The sequence below is a fragment of the Saccopteryx bilineata genome, chromosome 4, assembly GCF_036850765.1.
Source record: "Saccopteryx bilineata isolate mSacBil1 chromosome 4, mSacBil1_pri_phased_curated, whole genome shotgun sequence".
NCBI classification, from domain to species: Eukaryota; Metazoa; Chordata; class Mammalia; order Chiroptera; family Emballonuridae; genus Saccopteryx; species Saccopteryx bilineata.
Window position 1 is genome coordinate 251967234 of NC_089493.1, and position 26613 is coordinate 251993846.

Sequence of the window (26613 nt, forward strand, 5' to 3'; positions counted from 1 at the left end):
CCTATAGTAGAAGCTAAGGTCAGTTTTTTTAACCATTTTTTTTCATAATGTAGCATAGAGGGGCCATACATTTCCTTCTAATTATTTTTGTGACATCTCATACAATAGATATTACATTTATATTTTTATTCAGTTCAAAAACACCTTTTTATCAAATCTTTATACTGTACACCTTTAACTTATAAAATGTAATATATCAATTATATCTCAATAAAACTAGGGGTAAAACTTTTTTTGTTTCCCTTTATCTTCTTTTACTTCTTCTTTGATGCAGGAATATTTTATATGTATGTTATTTAGTTTCAATATTTTGATATTTTATAGACATAATTTTGTTATTTATGTCTAATAAATCCCATTGGGGTCAGAGAACATACTTTGTATGGCTCAAATAATTTTTTTTGACAGAGAGAGAGAGAGAGAGAGAGAGAGAGAGAGATAGGGACAGACAGACAGGAAGGGAGAGAGATGAGAAACATCAATTCTTTGTTGCAACTCCTTAGTTGCTTCCTCATATATACCTTGACCAAGGGGCTACAGTAGTTAGTGACTCTTTGCTCAAGCCAGTGACCTTGGGTTCAAGCCAGTGACCTTGAGCTTCAAGCCAGTGACCTTTGGGCTCAAGCCAGCTACCATGGGTCATGTTTATGAACCCACACTGAAGCCAGAGACTCCTCGCTCAAGCTGGTGAGCCCATGCTCAAGGAGGATAAGCCTGAGCTCAAGCCGGTGACCTCAGAGTTTTGAACCTGGGTCCTCTGTGTACCACTCTGATGCTCTATGCACTATGCCACTGCCTGATCAGGCTCAAATCATTTTCAATATACTCAAACGTGTTTATCTTAAAAAATATGATTTATCTTGCTAAATGTTCCATATTAAGCTGAATAGAATGTGTGCTTTCTTATTGGATGAGATGTTCTATAAGTATAAATTAACTTTTCTTTAGCTCTTCTATATACAGTACTTACTGAATTTCTGTGTGTTTTCTATTAATTATTGAGAAAGAAGCATTGAATTCTGAGTATAAATTTGTACCTTTGCCTATTTCTCCTTGTAATTTTGTCAGTTTCTACTTCAAATGTTTTGTAACTTTATTATTCATTTCTCTTGATGAATTGACACCTTTATTATAAGGTAAAGACCATTATCCCTGGTAACATTTTATTTTTTTTAACGAATGTACTTTATCTAATGTTCCTATAGTCATGTTATTCTTGGTACCACTGTTAACATGGTGTATTTTTTCCCAGTGTTTTACTTTTAATCTATTTGTGTCTGTATTTGAGTTTCTTATAGGCCTATGATGGGCCAATCGCAGGGCTGTTTGGTTGCTCTGCTACCGCCCACCATGAAAGCTGGAATGCCCACTAGTGGGCGGGAGGGACCAGGTTGACCAGCACTGCAAAAGTGGGTGGTTTTTATAAAAAGGTTCGCCATCATGGTTATAAGCAGTTTATGGTTAAATCTTACTTTAATTTAAAAGTCTTTGTCTTTAATTTGGGTTACTTAAGCCATTTACATTTATTGTAATTTTTGATATTGTTAGATTTAAATTTGCCACCTATTACTTGCTATTTTTTTCTATTCTTTCTCCCTTTCTTGTTTTCTGCATTTTTGTTTGACTAACTGATTATTTTTATTGTTATATTTTATCTTCTTTGTTGTCTTTTTTTGTGTGTGACAGAGACAGAGAGACAGAGAGAGGGACAAATAGGGACAGTCAGTAAGGGAGAGAGATGAGGAAGCATCAATTCTTTGTTGAGGTACGTAGTTGTTCACTGATTGCTTTCTCATATGTGCCTTGACCAGGGGGATAGAGAGACAGACTCTTCCCTGTGCCCTGACTGGTATCCACTCAGCAACCCCTGTTTGGAGCTGATACTCTGCTCATCTGAGGTCATGCTCGCTACCAAGGTATTTTTAACACCTGAGGCAGAGGCTCCACTGAGCTATCCTCAGCACCTGGGGCTGATGCCCTCGAACCAATTGTGCCATGGCTGTGGGAGGAGAAAAGAGAGAGAGAGAGAGAAAGAGAAGACGGAGGGGTAGGGGTGGAGAAGCATATGGTGCCCTGTGTGTCCTGACCAGGAATTGAATCTAGGATATACACATGTCAGGTTTTCTTTCTCACCATCTTATAGTTTGATCACATACATCTGATGATCATACTCTCCTTAACACTGAATAGAATCTTCATGCAAATCTTTGGAGTATTCTCTTTGCAAAACTTCTCTTTGGTACTCTGCCCTGTGAAATTTAGTGTCTTAGTCTTCCTGGTCTATCGGACATGTGTCTTTATGTCAGTGAATGTTCTTGGCTCACTCCTTCCCTGTACTTCAGTCTGGAAATTCTCAAGGCAATCAATTGGGACAGTCCTGAACAGACTCTTGTTTCACATCTCTTCTTCAAAGCCTGATGTCCAATGTCTTAAAAACCTTTGTTGTGTATATTTTGTTCTTGTTCTATCTTTGTTAGGTGAGTCTGTAAATCTAGCCTCTGGTACTATATCTTGTGAAGAATTTAAAGTCACAGATTTATTAAGGAAAAAGTTATTTTATAGATTTTATATAAGGTTGTCAGTTAGTAGAGCAGAAGTTATATGTCTGAACAAGTAAAATAATCTGTAAACCCAGAAAAAATAAGCTCATAAAAATATGACATATAGTATAAAAGAGTTACTATATAAATTGGGGTTATTATTGATTATTGTGATATATCTCTATATCTCTATTCTAACTACAATAATTTGCTGTCTTAAATAAAAATTTTGATACGAACAAAATAATTTTGTACACTGAATCTCGTAACACTCATCAGCACAAATTTATTATTTTTATGTACAAAATTAACAATCATGTTAGACATGGTTTTATATAATAATTAGTGGTAACACCTGATAATTCACAAGTTAATTCCAGATTGGTCATATTGTACAAGGATATAGAATTATGTTAATTTTTCATGATACTCAACAGGAATCTTTTTTTTGTGCTGAAAATTGGTTATGGAATATATCATGGATGTTGTGATTAACACTATAAACTGTATGTACTCCTGATGCACAAGAAATAGAAATTTTAACACCTTTGCCAATGAACTACTTGTTGAATATGGCTGTTATGATTTATCCATGCTGTCAAGAGAGTCTTTGTACCATTAAAGATGTGAACTTTTTCATGTCATCTGAGAATACAACTGTGCCTCACTTTACACTGAAAATGGAAAGAATTGGTCTTTTAGTTGTGTATTAAAATCCCAACTCAATAACTTCAACATTCCCCTGAGTGAATTTTCAGAAATAGTTATTCAAAATATATGAAGTGTGTCAGTGCAAGTTCATCAACTGTAAAAAATGTACCAGCATAGCAAAGGATGCTGATAGTGGGGGATGTTTTATGTGTGCGGAAAAATATGGGAACTCTGTACTTTTCACTCAGTTTTGCTGTGAATCTAAAATTTTTAAAATAAAGTTTACTAATTTAAAAAAAGATTTAATTTGCTATTTCTAATAAAACTGTCTTTGGGAAAATAACTTGGCAACAAAGAGTTTTGTGTCCTTTCCCATGCTTCCAGTCACCAAAACTAAATACCTGCAATAAACTTGCAAAATTTGGAAATTAAGAACAGATTTCCAAAAATGTTCCAGAATTAAGCTTATGAAAATGAACCACATTGTTCAGCTTACCTGTTTCAATTTACGATATTGGGATAAGGAAAACATGTGAATAGCAGTTACTGAATTACAGTGAAATTTGATTCTAAAACTGAATTAAACATTTACAAATTTTTTAAGAGAAGTTACCCAAATATTAAAACCATTCTGCAAACAATGTATTCGAGTTTAGAAGTATATGTATAAACATAGTTTATTGTTGTAAAACTGATTAAAAGTTAAATTTTGTGCCATTTAGAGATTTATTTTTTAAGTGAAAGGAGGGGAGATAGAGAGACAAACTCCCACATGCGCCCCAATTGGGATCCACCGAGCAACTCCTGTCTGGGGTAGATGCTTTGTCCATCTGGGGCCATGCTTGCAACTGAGATGAGGCAGAGTCTCCATGGAGCCAAATTCAGAGCCATGGGCCAATGAGCTGGCACCAATATAGCCATGGCTGTGGGAGAGAGAGAGAGAGAGAGAGGAGAGGTGAGGAAGCAGATGGTCACCTTTCCTCTGTGCACTGACCAGAAATTAAACTCGGGACTTCTACACAGCTAGGTTGATGTTCTATCACTGAGCCAACCAGCCAGGGCCTCAAGTTTAGAAGTATATTTATAAACATAGTTTATTGTTGTGAAACTGACTAAAGTTAAATGATGTGCCATTTAGAGGATTTAAGAATGAATTATGTGCTGTGCATCACAAGCGAATATGAGACTAGCTATCACTATCTTAACACTAAAAAATTTATAGGTTTTATATTTTGAATGTAGACAATAATAACCAATAACCAAAAATATTTGATAATTTTTATACTTTTCAACAACTATTTTTTAATATAGATTTAACAATACAATCTAAGATTTTGTTTTTGTTTACTTATTTATTTTTAAAATTTTACTTATTCATTTTAGTGAGAGAGAGAGAGAGAGAGAGAGAGAGAGAGACAGGAACAGAATGTTCCTATAGGTGCTCTGACCAGGGATTGAAACAAGAACCCTCTGTGCTTCAGGATAATGCTCTGACTAACTGAGCTATCTGGCCAGGGCTACAATCTAATATTTTATATTTATTATACATTATTTTATAAACTAAAGCAATATTTTCAATGGTGTCTAGAGACAGGTCATATTGACTCTCTCTCTTCCCTTTTTTGTTTTAGCAAGAGAAAGAGAGCAAGAGATAGACAGAGACAGACAGGAAGAGAGAGATGAGAAGCATCAACTCATAGTTGTGACACCTTAGTTGTTCATTGATTGCTTTCTCATGTGTGTCTTGATTGGGGGCCAGTGACCCCTTGCTCAAGCCAGTGACCTTGGGCTTCAAGCGTGCAACCTTTAGGCTCAGGCCAGCGACTATAGGGTTGTGTTTATGATCCCATGCTCAAGCTGGATGAGTCTGCACTCAAGCTGGTGACCTCAGGATTTTGAAACTGGATACTCAGTATCCCAGGCCAATAATTTATCCACTGCACCACCTCCTGGTCAGGCAATACTGTCTCTTGAAGGTTGATTTTTAAATATACAAGATTATTTTTTATTGTGGTAAGAGCACAACATGAGATCTACCCTCTTTAACAAATTTTTAAGTGCACAATAGGGTATTATTAACTTCAGGCTCAGTGTTGTTCAGCATATCTCCAGAACTTTTTCATCCTGCATAACTGAAACGTCAGATCTATTGAACAGAAAATCCCCTTTTTCATCTGCCCCCAGTAGCTTCCCATTTTCATCTTTTCTGACCCCTGGAAATAGGCATTTTAGTCTCCATTTCTATGAGTTTGATTATTTTAGAGACCTCATTATAAGTGGAAGCATGTAGTATATAACTTGTAACTGGTTTATTTTATTTGACATAATGTAAGAAGCCATTGATAGCTTGAAACAGCCATTGATAGGAATATTTACATCATGGAAACTGAAAAACACTAGAAGTCAAATTTTTTTGTTTGTTTGGTTTTTTTTTTTTCAGAGAGCTAGTTTTATTCCTCAATACTTTGTCAAAAATATTTCTGATAGTCAATTTTTAAACACCTTGCTGAGGTGAGTCATTTATATTACTCTGTCAGGTCAGTGTAGGCATTTGGGGTTCTGATTTCAGACTGGGGAAAAAGTCACAAATATTTAAATATTTTCTTATTCAAGGCAGAAAGAGTTCCATGACCAGTATTCCTAACTGACTGGTGACTGTGGAGATTTGCTTCTTATGTATGGCTTGTTGCCTGGTCTATTCCAGCCTGGGGAGCCACTGGAGCATGTGTACTTCAGAGTCAGGGGAAGCTCTCAGTCTATACCCACCATTTCAGGAGAGTAAAATAGCCTGGGAGAGCATCAAGTTCAAGTTGTTGATGAGACTAGCAGCCATCAAAGAAAGACCCTGACATGTGAAGGATCTGGAGCGAATGCCTGTGCAGGTGGATTCAGCTTCCTAAGGGAGAAAGAAAACTGAAGGCTGAGTTTGCTGAGGGAGCAGTATTATTTTATTCTCCTCTGGACACACCTATAGTGCTTATTTTTAGACACACATGCATCTATCTTTGGACACACATACACCTTTAGAACCTGATCAGTTATACGCAGAACCTTAGTTGCTCTCCCCAGATGAACGTTTGAAGATCTATAGCTCATGTCATTTAAGGGAAAAGAACCTTTTATAAAAACTCAAATGAAATGGGCCAACTCCCATGGCTGGTGCTGCAATAGAGAAATCTGTGAAGAGAAGAAACCCCTGTAACATTGAATGTAGGGAAAAGTGTAGGGCAGGAGGATGCCTACATCACACGTTTCTGTACTCTACAGTACGAGGAGGACATGGTATCAGAGAGAGTCTTCTAGTGTAATTAGTCATTTTGTTGGCAGTTTCTATTCTCTTAGAATATTTGTATAGAAAGAACCCATGTGATGGATTACCAAAGTATGGTTTACAAGGAAACCAGTGAAACTTCAGCTTACATAGTCCCTTGGAGATGCCATAGCAATGTATTCAGATGGTCAAGTACTTTTGTAAAGTTTGAAATAACAGTATATTATAACTGCATTCAATTGAGATCGCTGTCCCTTTTCTTTCTACTGCAACTCCCCCCCAAACCCCCCATCATACTTTCTGTCCTTCAGATGGTGGTGTGGCCATGGTCCTTCATGGGGCCCTTCCAAAAGAAAGTTGAATTGAAAAAATATTATTGTAACTACAATTTGAAAACATTTAAAAAATATTTTGTGACAACAAATAATTTCCAAGGTCTAATTATTAGGTAAAAATTTATATTGAATTTTTTTTACCTATGTCTTTTTGAACAATAAGATTAATAGTCAATGATATTTTTTAACAGGTAAAACTAAATTAGAAATAAAATAAGAAGTTGAAAATTTACCTAAGTAATAGAATAATTCCTAGGTAAATGCCTGGATTTCTTGTGTGAGTGCTTCGATATGGCTATTTAGATACAAGGCTTGATGGTCATATGAGAGGGCTCGGTGTTGGCAAAGGGCTAAGTTTCTCAGTATAAGATACTTAAGATTGTAGAGGTGAGATATGCATATTTAGAGTCTGGTTTGGTTTGGTTAATTCAGCAAGAGAAGAGGAGATAAGGAAGAGAAAAGACTGTATTTTAATTGGATATCTAAGACATTTTACACACGCTGGCAACTCAAAAGCTATAAAGCGAAAGCTAGATCTATGTGACTATACACACTGTATATATTATTTGCATGTCAAAGATATTGTGAATAAGAATAAAACTTAAGGTATATATTTGGAAATACATTTCCATAATACAGGGGATCCTCGAGTTATGACAGTCTCAACATATGACGTTTTGGGTTTACGACAGTCACTCCCATAAAAACTTAAAAAAATTTAGAGGCAGCAAGATGGCAATGGAGTAGGTGGAAGTACCAAAACTTAAAAAAATTCAGATGTGAGTGTTAAGGCAGATTTTGGAAAAGAAAATGTCATCAACATTTCATAGTAGCCTGGAACAATTATCTAAGAAGGTAGGGAGGTCTGAAACAGATCCTGTACCCTCTACATCAGCTGCTTCTTGAGATAAAACACCTGTAGCTCAGGTAGAATCATCTCCAGTGTTTCCTTCATGTTCCTTAGGCAACCCTAATTCACCTGACCCAGTATCTCCAGCACCTTCTGCAGGTCCTCCTGACTCTCCAGCTTCCTCCTCCTGATAGGTCACTCTCTCCCACCTTGTGATGCCCCTTCCAGTGTGCAAGCCAACCACAGGAATAAAAGTAAGGAATTTTTTTACACTCATTTTTTTGGTCATTTTTTCTATTACCACAGTGCAGTGTACAGTATCGTATATTTATGTCCTTTTCCTTTTTCTGTGGCTTAATTGTATTTTTATGTTCTAGATTATGATTTTACAACTGTGTTAAGATAGGGAAGTGACTTAAGCTGAAGTGTGTTTCGACTTACACCAAAATTCGGGTTATGTCACTGTCATAGGTACAGAACTCTACTACCCCTTGTATATGAGGCAGATGGACAATATCAATAAAGTACTATAAATTGTTCCTATAACATAGTAAAAAATAAAAGATAATCCCATAAAAATGAGCAATGAATATAAAAATATACAGAAAATACAATGGCTTTTCACCTCACTCTCACTGTACCTAGGAAAATGAAAATTAAAGTAACAGTGAGCTCTCATTTCATCTCCATCAGACTGGCAGAGAGTTAAATTAGTGATGGTTTTTTATGTTGACATGGAAGCTGGGGGAAAGTGTATATTCATAAAAGTTGTAGAAATATGAGTTATGGCATTTTAACTGAGCAATCTGGCAGGATCTATGTATACACATAAACTGATCCAGCAATAAAATTTTAGAAATCTATTCTCAATAAATTAGGACACTAGCATAAGAGAATTTGTGGATCCATGTATAATGCCATATAGTTGACAATAACAACAATTTGGAAATGAAATTAATGCCAATTGAGGAGAATGATTAAATAAATTGTGGTATATCCATTCTAAAGAGTGGGTTAGAACTTTATAACACCAGAGCTTTACTAGCATAAATTTCCATAATGTATTTTATGTGGAAATACAGGTTGCAGAAACATATATAAAATATGACCACATTAAAAAACAATGTCCTATTATATATGCAAGAAAAAATGTGGAAATAAACACACAGATTATTTGCATTGGTTACAATGACATGATGTGTGTTTGTCAGGAAAAGAAGTGAAGAAAGGAGAGGCCAAAAATAAAAGACTGTAAGAAACAGAAAGTTCCTAAATTAAAAAAGAAAAAACACATTATATGATTCAACTCATGCAAAAGTATAACTAAATGTGTATAAATATGTGTATACCTATGAGAACAGGAGAGATGTTTTAAATTATGGTCACTGTATGAATTAAATTATATCTCCTCAAAATTCCTATGTTAAAACTCTAACCCCAAATGTGAGTGTATTTGGAAATAAGGCTTTTAAAGAGGCAATTAAGGTTTAATATAGTCACAAAGGTAGGGCCATAACTCAGAAAGAAGAAGAGATATCAGGATGTATGTGCACAGAGAAAGGGCTCCTTGGAGAAACAGTAAGAAGGCAGCCACGATAAGCCAAAGAGAAAAGCATCAGGAGAAATTAAACTGGCCAACACCTTGTTCTTAGATTTCCAGCTTCTGGGACTGTGAGAAACAAGTTTCTGTTGTTTAGGTTATCCAGTCCGTGGTATGTTATTATAACAGCCCTAGGAAGCTAATATGGTCATCAAATTGTTAGTATCAGCTGAAAATTTCAGGTAATTTCAAACTTTCTCCCCTTAGATATGGTATATGATATTTTTAAAACAATGAGAGTAAATTACCTATAGACTCATTATTTAAAACATTTTAAATGAGGCCCTAGCCATTGGCTTAGTGGTAGAGCATCACCCTGGTATATGGATGTCCCAGGTTGATTCCTGGCCAGGGCACACAGGAGAAGCATTCGTTTATCACCCCTTTTTCTCTTTCCCTCTCTCTCTTTTCCCTTCCCACAGCCATGGCTCAATTAATTCGAGCACATCAACCCCATGTGCTCAGGATGACTCTGTGTTGCCTCCGCCATAGGCGCGAAAAATATCCTGGTTGTGAGCATGGCCTCAGATGGGCAGAGCATCAGCCCCAGATGGGGGTTGCTGGGTGGATCATGGTTGGCATGTATGTGGGAGTCTGTCTCTCTATCTCCTCTTCTCTCACTTGGAAAAGAAGAAACCAAAACATTTTGACTGAGATAAAAATAAAAGGAATAGAAAGTAGTAGGAACTGGAATGAAAAGATCATGTAACATGACCAGATTCAGCAAAATAAGGAACTAAAGTAATGTCACACAGTACTGAAGAGGAGCAGAGACACCCAGAAGGAAGCATAGAGAGAAAGTCTGTAGGGAGTAAGGAGATGAAGAGCTGCTCAAAGAGAAGCAGAGGTAAAGAACTGACAGCCCTGGAGGAATGAAACGAACTTTTTGATCCAGTATCTTTGCCAGTTGGTGTAGTTCGTACCTAATTACTGTTTTCAGCTTTCCATTAGATTTCACACATCTTTCCAAGACTTCTCCTTTTCTGATAACTTGAGTTAAATCTCTGCCTTGGGACCCAGTGTTTACTAGAAAGATATCCAAGACTTCCCTCTGTTTTATTTTCGAGAAATCTGATTACCATTGCCTAAAACGTTTGGTAGACTTGAGAGCCTGGCTCATACAGCATCCCAAGGGTTGCCCTCCACAACAGCAGCTTTTTGCTTCAGGTTTTGTTGAGTCAATCAAAGCTTCAGTGACTTGATCTCCTTGTTATCTAGTTTGTTTCTTAACATGTCTCCTGGTACCTGCCTCGTTACCTTCAACATGTCTTGGAGGATCTGCTGGAAGGAGGCAAGCACCTTAGACAAGATTCTTCCTACTTAAGAGCTTAAAATGTCTCATAGTCTTTGGTGGCTTTACTAGGTTTGCTATTTCATGGACTTGTCATTTTGTGCTTATGTTATCCACTAGTTCTTCAGTAACTATTGATGAAATTGGGTCATGCTTTGCTATTCTTTTCAAGTATCATTGACATATTACCACTCCATATCTGTATGTGCTATTTAAACTATAGGAATGTCTTCCCCCTCATCTTTTACTTACATAAATTCTTCCTTGCTTTACGGTCAACTTCATGTCTTTCCTTTACTCTGAAGCATACATAATCTGATTAATCTCATGGCTAAGACATCACCTAGTTTTAACTTTCTGAAGTACTTAGAGTTTATTTCACAGAGTTTCATCAGACATTTGGTTATGAAAATAAAAGAGCCTTTTTTATAATGCTGTTGTGGAAAAAACAAACAAATAAACAAACTCTAAGCATTGTTGAAGGGCCCACATGCAGACTTGTATACTTAGGCTACTCACTGGTCCCAGGACCATTGTTTATGATATATGCAAATATTCACACAAGAATGCTACTGAGCCCTGGCTGGTTGGCTCAGCGGTAGAGCGTCGGCCTGGCGTGAGGGGGACCCGGGTTCGATTCCCGGCCAGGGCACATAGGAGAAGCGCCCATTTGCTTCTCCACCCCCCCCCTCCTTCCTCTCTGTCTCTCTCTTCCCCTCCCGCAGCCAGGGCTCCATTGGAGCAAAGATGGCCCGGGCGCTGGGGATGGCTCCTTGGCCTCTGCCCCAGGCGCTGGAGTAGCTCTGGTCGCAGCGGAGCGACGCCCCGGAGGGGTAGGGCATCCCCTGGTGAGCTGAGCGTTGCCCCTGGTGGGCGTGCCAGGTGGATCTAGGTCGGGCGCATGCGGGAGTCTGTCTGACTATCTCTCCCCATTTCCAGCTTCAGAAAAAAAGAAAAAAAAAGAAAAGAATAAAAGAATGCTACTGAAGTCCCCTTGTGCTAGGAAGAAGGGAAGTAATGATATTCTGACTATGAACAGCTATTATTTTAAAACTTTAAGATGGTTTTGTTATCCTATTTACTCTTGAACAAGACTGTGCCCTCAGGAACACATCCTAATGACTGCATGAAGCCCAAGAGTCTTAAACTTTCCCTGTTTACTTGAAAGTCTTAGGTGTGAAAGTGCATGTAGAATTAATTAACTCCCTTCCCTGAAACCCAAGGCTATTCAATATAAATGTAAAAAATAGGGAAGCATTTCTATCCTAATAAAACCAGATAACAAGTGAAATTTATAGCTTGTGACAACATTTTGCCTGATCTAGAAACACGGCTTAAACTGAGAAAGGAGGCTGAAATCTGATAACAAGGCTTCAGTTTTTCAATTACACAGACATTTCTCTAAATAAAATTTAAAGTGTCCTGAAGGAAGCAGAGGGAAAGAAACTGTAAAAAAACAATATGTTAGATAGTTTTGGAGATATTAGCAAAGAGATATGAGTAAAAAATGTATAAGCCTATGTTTCTAAACTTGTTAAGTATGGAGCTTTCCTATGACTTATAAGACCACATACAGACCTGACATTTTGCCAAGGAGAATGGAGAACTGATTAAGGCAAATTATACACACACAATCATACACAAACTTATGCCATATGTGACTGTGCACCCAAATGCAGCTGCTTGTATCAAAACTGGGTCCAACATGTGGAAGACCCTCAATAAATTCAATAAATGTCAGTATATTTAATGGATATTATCACAAACTGCCTATCTCCAGATTTATTTCCCAGGTGAGATAATTAAATGTTTTTATTGTTTATTCCATTTTTACTTGTATCTATCTATCTATCTATCTATCTATCTATCTATCTATCTATCTATCTATCATCTATCTATATACACACACATGAGTATTGTATTACTTGCTACCAAATGTACTTTTAATATATAGACTCATGGCTAATGCCCGTGTTACCTTTTCTTATAGTCTTTTCTTTTTTGTGACAGAGACAGAAAGAGTCAGAGTGAGGAACAGATAGGGACAGACAGGAAATAGAGATAATAAGCATCAATTCTTCATTGCAGTACCTTAGTTGTTCATTGATTGCTTTCTCATATGTGCCTTGACTGGGGGGGAAAGGGGCTACAGCAGACTGAGTGACCCCTTGCTTGAGCCAGCAACTTTGGGCTCAAGCTTGTAAGCCTTACTCAAACCAGATGAGACCATGCTCAAGCTGGCGAGCTCGAGGTCTCGAACCTGGGTCTTCTGCGTCCCAGTCCAATGCTCTATCCACTTGCGCCACCGCCTGGTCAGGCCTTATAGTCTTTCATCACCAATATTTTCCTGCTTCTTTTTCAACAAAAATGAGATATATTTTACCAGTATTTTATTTGAAGATCATTATACATAATATAATATATATTTAAAATATATGTGCATATATACTACATATAATATAGTGGAACATATAAAACCTATGCTAGCTAAGTTATTTAAATGACCTTACCATTTCTTCAGGCTCTTGTACTTTATCTTTCTCTTTGAATCTCTTCCTGCCCCTTTCCCCTTCTTAATATAGGAATATGCAAACAGGCACAAGAATCACTGACTTAGATATTTTAGGATAGTGCTATTTTTCTGTTCGTTAAGTTGGAGAATAGTATAATAATAAGATTGCTTTGTGCCAGTGTGGTGATTACATATAATACCTTTTAACAAGATCCAAAGTGAAGTGAAAGACTAACCACGTATTTATTTTTAAGACAGAATCTAAAGTCTGATTTCCAAGCTCTCTCTCATTACACAGTTCCACTTATTCTATCAACAACTTGAAGCTGTCAGCAGTAAATATCAATAAATGAAGCACAACAGATTTGCAGATGCCTTGTGGACTTTTTTTAGGTGTACTTTTTAATTTCAATTTTTAAAAGCTCTACAGTAACTTAGAATCATTTCTTTTGAAAATAGCTATTATATGGTAGTTGAGAGAAGATGTTTTGTCATGCTTTAATTCACTTATTAATTCACTCAATGACACATTTTGAGCACCGCAATGATCCAGGTTTAGCAATAGATGTTAGAAATAGAATGATGAACATGACAGGTATATGGCCTTTTGGGGAACAGAGCTAATGAATAAAACATTCTGAATGCGAAGAGTATGTTAAAAGTCTAATGGGAATAGCTGAGAAGATCCCATCTTGATCTGGATTGTCAGGAAGAGCTCCTCTGAGGAATGATTTTGATCCTTGCAGTGGTTTCCCCTTTGCTGATATGACAAATCCTGACAAACTCTTTGTGTCTTAAAACAAATGTATCATCTTAGAGTTCTGGAGGTCAGAAGTCCAAACTGAGTTTTAATGGGCTAAAATCAGTGTCCACGGGGCTGTGCTCCTCTCTGGAAGTTCTAGGGGAGATTTCATTTTCCTGCCTTTCCCCACTTTCTAGAGACCTCCTGCACCTGTTCCTTGGCTTAGGATCTCCTGCCATCTGCAGAGCCAACAATGGCTTTGAGTTCATTTCACATTTTATTGCTGATTCTGGCTTTTCAGGCTTTTTTTTTTTCCACATTGAAAAGGACCTTTGTGAAATCTTACCTTTTGTAACATCATGGATGGACCTGGAGAGCATTGTGTTAAGTGAGATAAGTCAGTCAGAGAAAGGCAAAATTCATATCATCTTACTAATGTATGGGATATAATGAGCAAAATAAACTAACAAGCAAAATAAAGACAGACTCAGATAGAGAGCAGGCTGATAGCTGGGTGGGGGTGGGTGAAAGGCTGAGTAAAAGAGGACAAAAAAAAAGAGATAATAGTGTTGGTGATTGCAGGGGTGGGAAGGAATCGACTTAGAGGTGGGTGAATACACAATCCATTCAATTAAATATAAAAAAAGAAAAAGAAAATACCCTTGTGATTACATTGGACCTACCTATATAATGCAGGGTGAACTTCTTATGGTCAGCTGATTAACAATCTTAATTCCATCTGCAGCTTTAATTCCCCTTGCCATGTAATATAACATATTCACAGGTCTGGGGATTAGAACATAAACATCTGTGGTGGGTGAGGGTGGTTATTATTCTTTTTACCACAATACTTGTGAAATAAGTTGTAATTATCCAAGAAATAAGAAATATCTAGAAGGGGATAAAGAAGATGCTCTGTATGCATAAAGGACTTGAACAGTAAGCATTAAGGACTATGGCACATACAATGAGAAGCCCAGTATGAATAGTCTGATAGGGGAAGGAAGAGAGTTTTCAGTGAGCTCTGGCCACATTTTGTGACCTCTGTAATCTCCATTCAGCCCACAGTTCCTCAGTAGATATTCTTGGCCGTACTTGGCAAGATATTTTCTTCTTCTAAATACCAGCTGCTTGCTATTTGGTCAACAACTCAAGGCAAGAATTATACAGGTTTTTTATTTTTCATTTTTTTTCTGAATAATCTCCTACAGAAGAAGTCCATGCCCTAATACCTGGAACCTGTGACTATGTGAAGTTGCATGGCAAAAGATATTTTGCAATATTGCAATAGTGATTAAGGTGACAGACTTACAATAGGGCGAGTGCTCTGGATTATGCAAGTATAACCAATCTAATCACGAGCCCTTGACAACAGAGCATTTTCTCTAGTTAGAGTTAGATGGATGTGACAGAAGGAAAGTCAGCGAAATCTGAGTGTGAAAAGCACTTGACACACCCTTGCAGGCTTTTAAGACGGAAAGGGGCACCGTGTGACCAGGAATGCAGATGACTTGAAGGAGTTTAGAGAAGCTCTTGGCTGACAGTCAGCAGGAAAACAGGACCTTCACTCTTTAACCTCAAAAGGAACTGCGTTTTGCCAACAACGTGAATGAACTCGGAAGTGCATTCTTCCCAGAGCCTACAGAAAGGAACCCTGCCCTGCCAACATCTTGATTTTAGCTTTGTGAGATCCCAAACAGAGAATTAGTTCATCTATACTGTACCCAGAGTCTGACCCATGGAAACTGTGATAAAATAAATGAGTGCTGTTTTAAGTCCCTGAGTTTGTGATCATTGTTATGGCCTCGAAGACCTCCAGTCTCTTTCCCTAGAAAGACCACTACTTTGTTTAGGCCCCACCTCTCTGTAGCAAGCTATGGCAAATGCCCCCAGGGGAATGTGGATTTCTCCTCATGGTTTTCCCCTTCTCTCAAGGATCATAGCTGTATATTCTTATTGCTCAAAGCCTGAACATAGTGACTTCATATATTTTGTTTAAGATTATATTATTTATAGAAGGATGCTAAGTCTAATACCAGTTACTCTGTCATGTCTGAAATCATATCTTCAAAGAGAGTTTTAATATCTTGTACAGTATTTTTGGTTTGTTTGTTCTTTGTTTTGTCCCTGAGAGGTTTTAGTTACATGTCTTTGTTTTCAGGGTTCTGAAATTTTGTGATGACTTGCTGTGGGTGTTTTTATTCCTTATGCTCAACGAATGGTAGGCCCTATCAATTTGGAAACTCACAGCCTTACATTCTGAAAATTTTCTTTAAAATATTGATTTGATAATGTTCTTCTCATTGTACAACCTGTTCTGTTTCTTGAATACAGGTTGCAAATGGTTGCTAGTGTTCAAATTTTCCATATCCTTATTGGGTTTTTTTGTTTAGTTTTTCTATCAATTACAATGAAATAGGTATTAAAATGTGTTACTATAATCATGAATTTATCCATTTCTCCCTTTAGTACGGGCAGGTGTTGCTTTGGGTATTTTGAAACTCATTCAGATGCATATACATTTAAAAATGTTATCACTGCCCTGGCCGGTCACTCAGTGGTTAGAGCATCGACCTGGCTTATGGACGTCCTGGGTTTGATTCCAAGTCAGGGTACATAGGAGAAATGACCATTTGCTTTTCTCCCCTGCCTCCCCCAGTTCTCTCCCTCTTCCCCACCTGCAGCCAGTGGCTCAAGTGGTTCCAGCATGGCCCCAGGTGCTGAGGATAGCTCAGTTTGTCTGAGCATAGCTCAGTTTGTCTGAGCATTCCAACCTTGGGACTAAAAATAGCTTGGTACCTGAGCATCAGCCCTAGATAGGGTTGTCCAGCGGATCCCGGTTGAGTACATTTAAAGTCTGTTTCACTACCTCCTCTCCCCTCACCTCCCTCCCAAAAATAAATGTTACCACTAAGAACTAACATTATATCTTCACAGATTTCCCTCTTAGTCTTTAGTAGTATTTCTCTCCTTGAAGTTTACTTTTTCTAATACTAAAGTTGTCTCATCAGCTTTTGATAAATTTCTTCACTTTTTTTATAGTGCAGGTCTGCTGGTGATAATTCTTTTAGCTTCATTTTATTTGGAAATGTCTTTATTTTACCCTCCTATTTGAAGAGTAGAGTTCTGTTTCAACAATGTTTATTTCTCTAAGCACTTTAAAGATATTATTTCTTTGTCTTTGATCTTCCATTATTTTTCAATGAGAATATAATCATCATTCATATCATTTGTTTTCTGTTCGTGGATCTTTATTGATTCCTGTTGATTTTTATGGTTCCTTTTACTAAAAAAAAATGATTAAGAAAGACACATGAGGCCATACAAACAAAGTCTATTTAACACTTCATGAAGTGCACTGTCTTCTTTCTGAGAACTACAAAATGGAGTGGAAAGCAAGAAGCTTTTACAGGACAAAGAAGAAAGAACAAGGTAGAGACAAATAGAAATATCTGATTGGCTGGGGCCACAAAGCCGACCTTACTTGGAGGGAACAGACCCATAGCTGGCATGGGGTATTTGGGGATGGACTTACTGAACATACTGCATTTCTGGTCAAGTGAAATATTTATAGCAGGGGTAGTCAACCTTTTTATACCTACCGCCCACTTTTGTATCTCTGTTAGTAGTAAAATTTTCTAACCACCCACTGGTTCCACAGTAATGGTGATTTATAAAGTAGGGAAGTAACTTTACTTTATAATATTTATAAAGCAGAGTTATATCAAGTTAAAGCATCTAATAATAATTACTTACCAAGTACTTTATGTCGGATTTTCGCTAAGTTTGGCAAAATAAATCTTTATAAAACAACTTACTCTAGTTAAATCTATCTTTTTATTTATACTTTGGTTGCTCCGCTACTTCCCACCATGAAAGCTGAAACGCCCACTAATGGGCGGTAGGGACCAGGTTGACTACCACTGATTTACAGGGACACAAAATTTATCTAAGTTTTGGTTGGCTGACATGGCACCAAGGGTGGGTAGAATTAGCTCCTTTATGGGCCTAGAAAGTTATTTCAACACTCTTTATTTTTTGCTTTCAGAAGTTTGTGCTATGACTAGGTGTTTCTCTGTATTTCACTTCTTGCTAAACTTCTTGCTTTTATGTGTTTATGTTTTCTACTAAGCTGTGGAAATTATTGGTCTATTTTTGTTCAAAGACTTTTCTGCCCCATTCTCTCTCTTCTCTCTTAGCAATTCAATGAGATGTATGGTAGGCTTTTAAATACTGCTCCAGAGCTTCACCGAGGTCCTGCTAATTTCTTTTCATCTGTTTTTCCTCAATCCTTCAAATTGGATAATTTCAATTGATTGAACTTTAAATGTACTGATCTTTTCTACTGTCATGTATGATCCATGATTAAAGTTCTCCATGAAATTTCTATGCTCAGTGATTGGGTTTTTCATTTCTTAATTATTATTTGCAAATTTTCAAGTTTTTATTTTCGATTGAGATTCTTACATGTTTAATCTTTATAGCCATTTTTTTTTCACTTATGTTCTTAAATATATAGCTGTTTTTGATGTTTCAAAATTTCTTTTCCTGCTATTGTTGCCATGTGGGTCATCTCAGATTCCCTTCCTATTGATTTTTTCCTGTCACTGCATCACAGACTGGTGAACTAAGGTGAATCTATGGGAGACCTGAGTGTTTACCAAACCACTCTAAGTTGGGAAACTCATTCTCCAAACTTTGTCTCCCCTATGGTGAGTAACAGCTGGCATCTCCACTCACTTCTTTCAGACTTGAAAGTTGACATTTCCCACTGATCCTCTTGGAATCTTTGTGTGCAGATGCAGATTTTAGAGTTTCCTGCTGTGCTTATATCTTTTCTGATGTTCTCCTGTTCAGTTTCTAGTCTCAGATCCATCCTTTGGTATCTCAAGCTTCAGTTCTAACTTCTGCAACGTGACAACTGGTGAGTGTCTTTAAGAATTCATCATCTTCTGTATGATTCACTTCCTTCAAAGGGCATGCTGTCTCTAGTGTTTCTCTGCTTGGTTTTTTATGAAAAAAAAATTGTAGACAGAGTTTGCAGTTATCTGTGAGTCTATTAGTTGAATACTGACTCTCACAATGTCTTTTATTTAGTTGTTAAACCACTTATTGAGATGTGATAGACACATAAAAAGCTGTGTGTATTTAATACAAGTTGATGAGTTTGGAAATAAGTATACAGTATACACCTTGTGAAACTATTACCACAATATTTGCCATAAACACATCCATTACCTCTAAAAGTTTCCTCATATCCTCTTTACTTTATTATTATTGTTTGTGTGAGTGTGTGATAAGAAATCAAGATAAAATCTACGCTCTTAAAATTTTAAGTATACAATACAGTATTGTTAACGATGGGCACTATGCTGTACAGTAGATCTTTAGGACTTATTCACTTGCATGACTGAAACTTTGTGACTCTGACTAATTCCCCCTCATTTCCCCCAGACATGAATTTTTCATTACATTCTTGTAATTGGGTCTTACTAATATATTGATAAATACCTGGTATATTAATTTTAATTCTAACAATGTTATAGTTACTTATTCTAGGTAGTTTATTGGAAGATTCTTTTGGTTCTGCACAGATAATATTGTTATATGTGAAAAACTATATTTTCTTTTCTATTTTTACACCTTTTTAATCAAACATAAAATCAAACATAAAAATCAAACATTTTTATGTTTGATTTTAATGTATTACTAAGAATAATAAAGTAGTAGCAGTGATAGTAGTGTGTACTATTGTTTTTCATGTCAAAAGAAACAATTTCAACATTATGTTACTTGCTGTAACTTTTCATAGATACTTTTTACCTAAGTAAATTTTCTATCTTATAATATTAAAGTATATTTTTGTATCTATAGGAGTAATCATTTTTCTCTTTTAATCTTTTAATATGATAAATTAAATTAATTGCTTGTTTGATGTCAAACCAATTTTTTATTCCTGAGAAAATTCCAAGTCATAATATAGTATCTTTTTTATTCATTGCTGAATTAGGTTAATTGTTATATTTTTAGGATATTTGCATTGGTGTTCATGAGTGACATTTCCTGTAATTTTTCTTTCGTGCTCTCTTTATTAAGCTTTGTTATCAAGATTATACTAGTTCTTTATAATGAGTTGAAGATTACCTTTTTTTATATTTTGTCATTGTATGTATAAAAATGTAATAATTTGGTTTTGAGTTTTTAACTCCACCAGTAGAATTGTCTGGAAAAGCATTAAACTGTTAGTTTATTTTCTTTAATGTTTATAGGATTGGGGAGGGGTCTGTTTATTTTTTAGTAAATTTTGGAAATCAGGTTTTTCTAGCTAATTGTTGATTTTGATGTAAACAGTCCAGGGGTCTAGGGACCTAAGTGTTAGCTACTTACTATAGGTTCTTGGTTTCATGTAGGAAAGAATTAAAATTCAAGGCAACACAGAGTTTGAAGTGAAAGCAAGTTTATTAGTGAAGCAGTGAAACAGAGAGGAGGCTACTCCACAGACAGAGCAGCCCACCTTTAGCAGAATTTGCTTCCTTTATTGAAGTTTATTTAATCAGGGAGTAGGGTATTCAATGTGGGGTGGAATATTCAGAATCTTCCTGGGAAAGTGGTGGAGATTTCTCAAAGGAGCTCTGTTGGCCATTTTGTGTCCATATACAGGCTTTCTGTTTCTCATCATGGCATTGAGGGGTGTGTCACTTAGCATGCTAAAATATACAATGAGTGTATAATGAGGCTAAGGGTTACTTCAGGGTGAAATTAGTCACCATGTTGGATCAACCTGATCTTTTTTGGTTTTAAGCCATAAATTTTGTGGTGGGTTGTCTTACCATCTTCTTGACAATTTCTGCAGCTTTTAACAAATGCAGCTATTTTGCTACATGCTCTATCTTAATTTTGCCTAAAATTTTAATGTTTATAGAGATAAAAAAAGTCATAATATCCTTTTATTTTCTGTGTTAATATCTGCTGCATTCATAATTATGTGGATTTTCCTTTTTAATTACTAATGTTATTTATTATATCCTGTCTCCTTTTTGTTATGGTACATTTTGGCAGAAGTTGTCAAATTCTTTATGGATTTCAAAGAACCTATTATTCCTTTTTTTTATTTTTCATATGTGTGTGTATATGTGTTGTATTTTGTTAGGTTTTCCACTTATATTTATTATTTCATTTCTTCTTTCTTTGGGCTATCCTTTGTTAGTGTCTGTCAATCTTTTAATGTGGATGCCTGGTGTATAATTTTCAGTGTCTCCTTTTTCTTAATAAAAGCATTTGAAACTACATTTTTGTGTATATTTAAGATAAATACATTCTATAATTTTTTTTTTTTTTTTGTATTTTTCTGAAGCTGGAAACGGGGAGAGGTAGTCAGACAGACTCCCGCATGCGCCCGAACAGGATCCACCAGGCACGCCCACCAGGGGTGACGCTCTGCCCACCAGGGGGCGATGCTCTGCTCCTCCGGGGCGTCGCTCTGCTGTGACCAGAGCCACTCTAGCGCCTGGGGCAGAGGCCAAGGAGCCATCCCCAGTGCCAGGGCCATCTTTGCTCCAATGGAGCCCTGGCTGCGGGAGGGGAAGAGAGAGACAGAGAGGAAGGAGGCGGGGGGTGGAGAAGCAAATGGGCGCTTCTCCTATGTGCCCTGGCCGGGAATCGAACCCGGGTCCCCCCGCGCGCCAGGCCGATGCTCTACCGCTGAGCCAACCGGCCAGGGCCCTATAATTTTTAATGTAGTATTTTCATTACAGCTCAATTCCAAATGTTTCTCTATTTTTAATTATTATATTTTCAGGATATATTAATTTTTAGAAGCATGTTCTTTTGAATTATTTTATTTTTAAAATTTATTTTCTTATGAACATAGAAAAAAAGCTTGCTTTGTAATACAAATCTTTCCAATTCCTTGAGACTTACTTAATAACTCAGTACTCAATACTCAATTTTCATAGCATTCTAGGCATTCTTAAAATAATGTGTATTTTTTATTTGTGGTGCCATTAGTTCAAATTTGAAATTATGTTCTTTGTTTTCTAACTTGATGACTCTTATTGTTTTTGCTTGATTTAAAAATTAAAGGGAGATATGTATGAAAATATAACTGTTATAAGTGATTATCAAATACTTTTTAAAAATTTCTATCAGTTTTCTGAAATATTTGGGAACTGCCTTGGACACATTCAAGGTTAGAAATGCTAAACCTTCCTGACCTATATTGTGTCTAGAAATATTTTTTTCAACTTTTTGTCATAGTTTGTTATTTCCTGATGTTAATAAAAACATACACACTTTGATTAACATTTGCCTAATTTTTTTTCATTTTTCTTTATTGTTGTGTTTTAAATGGCTGACAATAGTTGGATTTTATAAAATTTCAGTTTGATAAGTTTGTCTTTAAATGGAGAATTTTCTTCATTTACATATATTATTATCACCTTTATTTTGGATTTGTTTCTACCATCTTATCTCACACTTTCTATCTACTCTACCTTTTCTATGTCTTCTCTGATTTTCTGGGGGGGGAGTTTGTATTGTATTTTGGTTTGTGTGTTTTTCCCCCATTATTTTTTAAACCTCTGTTTATGTAGAAGCTATATATTCTATGTGATTTTTATTTAGTTATCCTATACATTTTAATATCCATATTTAACATTTCAAAATCAAAAGTCAATTAAAAATTTAAATTACAGCATTATTCACAGTGACCAAGATATGGAAACAACTGAAGTGTCCTTCTATAGATAACTGTATAAAGAAAATATACACATACAGTATATACTATAGAATACAACTCAGCCATAAGAAAAAATGAAATACTGCCATTTGCAACAAGATGGATTGACCTTGAGAATATTATGTTAAGAAAAATAAGTCAGTCAGAAAAAGCCAAGAACCATATAATTTCACTCATGTATGGGATATAAAACTGAAACTCATAGACACAGACAACGGTGTGGTGGTGACCACAGGAAAGGAGGTGGGAGGGTAGTAAAGGGTAAAGAGAGCCAATATGTGGTGACAGAAAATGATTTGACTTTTGATGGGAGACACACAATGTAATATGCAAATCATGTATCATAAAAATGTACACTTGAAACCTATATGATTCTATAAACCAATGTCACCCCAATAAATTAAATTTAAAAAGTACTTAACTGTAACCTTGCAAATACTTTTAAAATTTAAGGGGGGAAAATGTAATATGAATAATAAAAATGAAAAGCATACCATTAAATGGACTATTTTATATCAAATGTTATTGTTAGTAGATTATAGTTCTGTTCTTATTAAAGTTAACAATGGTGTCCTATTTGTTGTTCTTGAAATATTGAACAAGAGAAAAACTGATAATGTTTTAAAATAAAACTAGCATCTACCATGAAAGGTTTATTTACACACTTCGAAAAGCAGTACACTGACTATCTTAAGTGTGAATTTGGTTGACTTTGTGTTTCATGGAAGTAATAAATGTTATTGAGGGTAAGTTTTCTATAATCTCTCTTATAGCTCTTGAACTTATTGCTATTGCTGTCTATATTTTAAGGCTAACTTATTTTCTTTTTTTTTACTTTTCATACCCACCATTCTTCTTTATTTGTGACACATAATGCACATAGAGACACTGAAGTTTGTGTTTTAAAATAAAGTTGGTTGTCATCTATTTACCCAAATGGAAAATGTTGACAGTTTCATTATAAAACTATGTGCAACGTAAAATGAATAATACCTGAGCTATTGAACACCCAGTTTTATCAATAAAAACAAGGAGTTTTTTATATGTTTAAAAACTAGGAATATAGTATAAAACATTTTAAAACTAATTTATTTGCCTAACATGCAAATTGGTAGCATAAATAAACTAATGTCTATAACAGAAATATCTAGTTCTTGGTACCATTTCTTTATGTCATTAAGTAAATATTTCATGAAGTAGGTTTATCTTAGTTTATTAGTTTAGTGCTGATTTATTGAGCAGCTACTATAGGGAAGGTACAGCTTTAAAAGAGATACGTAAGTGAAAAGATGTGTTATTTTTTTCTTTAGAGCAAAGTAAAATTGTTGTTTCCTAAACACAAAAAAAGGCCATAAAAACTTTTTATTGTTTTTGAATGTATGCCATCAAGTTTTTTTTCTTGTATGTTCTCTCAATGTTTGGGCATCTTTTTTTTTTTTTTTTTTTTTTCTGAAGTTGGAAATGGGGAGGCAGTCAGACAGACTCCAGCATGCGCCCGACCAGGATCCACCTGGCATGCCCACCAGGGGTCGATGCTCTGCCCATCTGGGGCATTGCTCTGTTGCAACCAGGGTCATTCTAGCGCCTGAGGCAGAGGCCATGGAACCATCCTCAGTGCCCAGGCCAACTTTTCTCCAATGGAGCCTTGGCTGCGGGAGGGGAAGAGAGAGACAGAGAGGAAGGAGAGGGGGAAGGGTGGAGAAGCAGGTGGGTGCTTCTCCTGTGTGCCCTGGCCGGGAATCGAACCCGGGACTCCTGCACGCCAGGTCGATGCTCTACCACTGAGCCAACCAGCCAGGGCCGGCATCTTTAAACTTAATGTCCAGATTCTTTCCACCTACCAAAGCCATATGCAAATGAATTTCTGTTTAAGTGTCTCCTAATTTTTCTTTCCTTGCCCCTTAGTCAGAAAACATGTTTTTCTTTTTCTTTAAATGTATATGGCATGGATCCATGTCTCTCATGGGCCACCATTATTATTTTGCTTTATATTTTATTTATCTGCATTGTTCTTTAATTTTGTTAGCTGCTTTTGAAGATCTTAAAGTCATATTCTATTTTTGGCCCTTGGCATTTATAAGTAATGTGTATGCCAACACTGAGAATATAAAAAAGCATAAAAACCATTTTTAATTTTAAATTTATTAGGGTGACATTGGTAAATAGGATCATATAGGTTTCACTTGTACATTTCTATGATATGTGATCTGTATGTTGCATTGTGTGCCCACCATCCAAAGTCAGATCATCATTTGTCACCAGATATTAGGCCCCCTTACCATTTACTACCCTTCCATCCTCTTCCCTCTGATCACTATCATACTATTGTCTGTGTCCATGAGTTTCAGTTTTATATCCCTCATAGGAGTGAAATCATATGGTTCTTAGCTTTTACTGACTGAGGTATTTCACTTAGCATGATATTCTCAAGGTCCATCCAAGAAAATTATTTCATCTTTTCTTATGGTTGAGTAGTATTCCATTGTATATATGTATGACAACTTCTTTATACAATCATCTATCTAAGGACACTGAGTTGTTTCCAGTCATTGCTGGTGGGAATATAAACTGGTAGAGCCACTATGGAAAACAGTACGGAGGGTTCTCAAAAAATTTAGAGTTACTGTATGAACTAGCAATCCTTCTTCTGGGTGTCTATTCAAAAAAATTGAAAGCAATTATTTGCAAAGATATCTGTACCTATATGTTCATTGTAGCATTACTCACAAGAAGCAGATTTTAAATATTTTCTTTTGTGTGTCAGCAAAAAATATGGCTCAAGTTGAATAGTAAAGGTTAGCTTATCTAGCATTTTTATCAGCAGAAAAATTATAAACATCGGCAATTGTGGTATCATTCAATATCAACTTTCAATCCAGTTGTTGGGGGTAAGCTCCCAATGTCTAAATTTAGAATTGATTATGAAGAACTGACATATAGCCTGATCCAAATTCATAAGAGCTTTAATAGAAGCAACTTACATACATGGGCAAAGCAGCTGCTCCCAGTGGTGGCAGGTCAGGCAAAATTCACATCCCTCCCACAATATTAACCTCCCTTTTTATAAGAGGTTAATAGCACAAAGGGGGTTAATAGAAAAGTCATATGATAGGTAGTCACATAGATCATCAGAAAGGACAACACATTTCTAAGTTAAAATATAACGTCAGGCAGTTACTACACTCTGTACATTCATTAGCCTCCCTCCTGGGGCCTGATGTCTGTCTTTGGGCGGCAGCATTCTGGTTTTCTAGCAGTCACCCAGAGTGAGGTAGCAGAGAGTGACAAAATGACAGAGAGTGCAGCACTCCCCAGACGCCTTTGCTGCTGGAGCCATGTTGCATCTCTATAGGGAATTCCCCTACACCAGTAAAAAGTAGGATCGTGTAATCGAAAGTAAATACTTGAGTAGTTGTTATCAAATAACTATTATTTATTATCCCTATAGTTCTTCAGTAACATGCATAGGACAATACCCCATAGAAAAATTTTTAAATAATTACAATATAAAAATTTATAACACTGTCCTTTTATTCACTGAATGATTTCTAAAATGTAGAAAAATGAGAATTGCCTAAAATGAGAAGCCATTTGAGACAATACAAATTAAATCTTATTAACAAGCTAATACCAATATTTTACCTTGACAATGTAGCTTTTAAAAACATTTACCTTTACTGATTTTTGATGCTTACTTAAAAATGCAACCTTTGGTTTGATGCAGTTGATAGAGCATTGACCTGGGATGCTGAGGTCCCAGGATTGAAACTCAAGGTCACCAGCTTGAGTGTGGGTTTATCTAGCTTGAACATGGGATTACTAAAGTGATCCCATGGAAGCTGGCTTGAGCCCAAAGGTTGCTGGCTTGAAGCCCAAGGTCACTGGCTTGAGATGTATCACTGGCTTTGCTGAAGCCTCCCATTTAAGGCATGTATGAGAAGCAATGAATGAATAACTAAAGTGATGCAACTACAAGTTGATTCATTTCATCTCTCTCCCTTTCTGTCTGTCTCACTCGTCTAAAAAAATGCAACTTTTGTTATGATTTCAAGACTGAAACCCAGTAGTTATATAATAATTACTT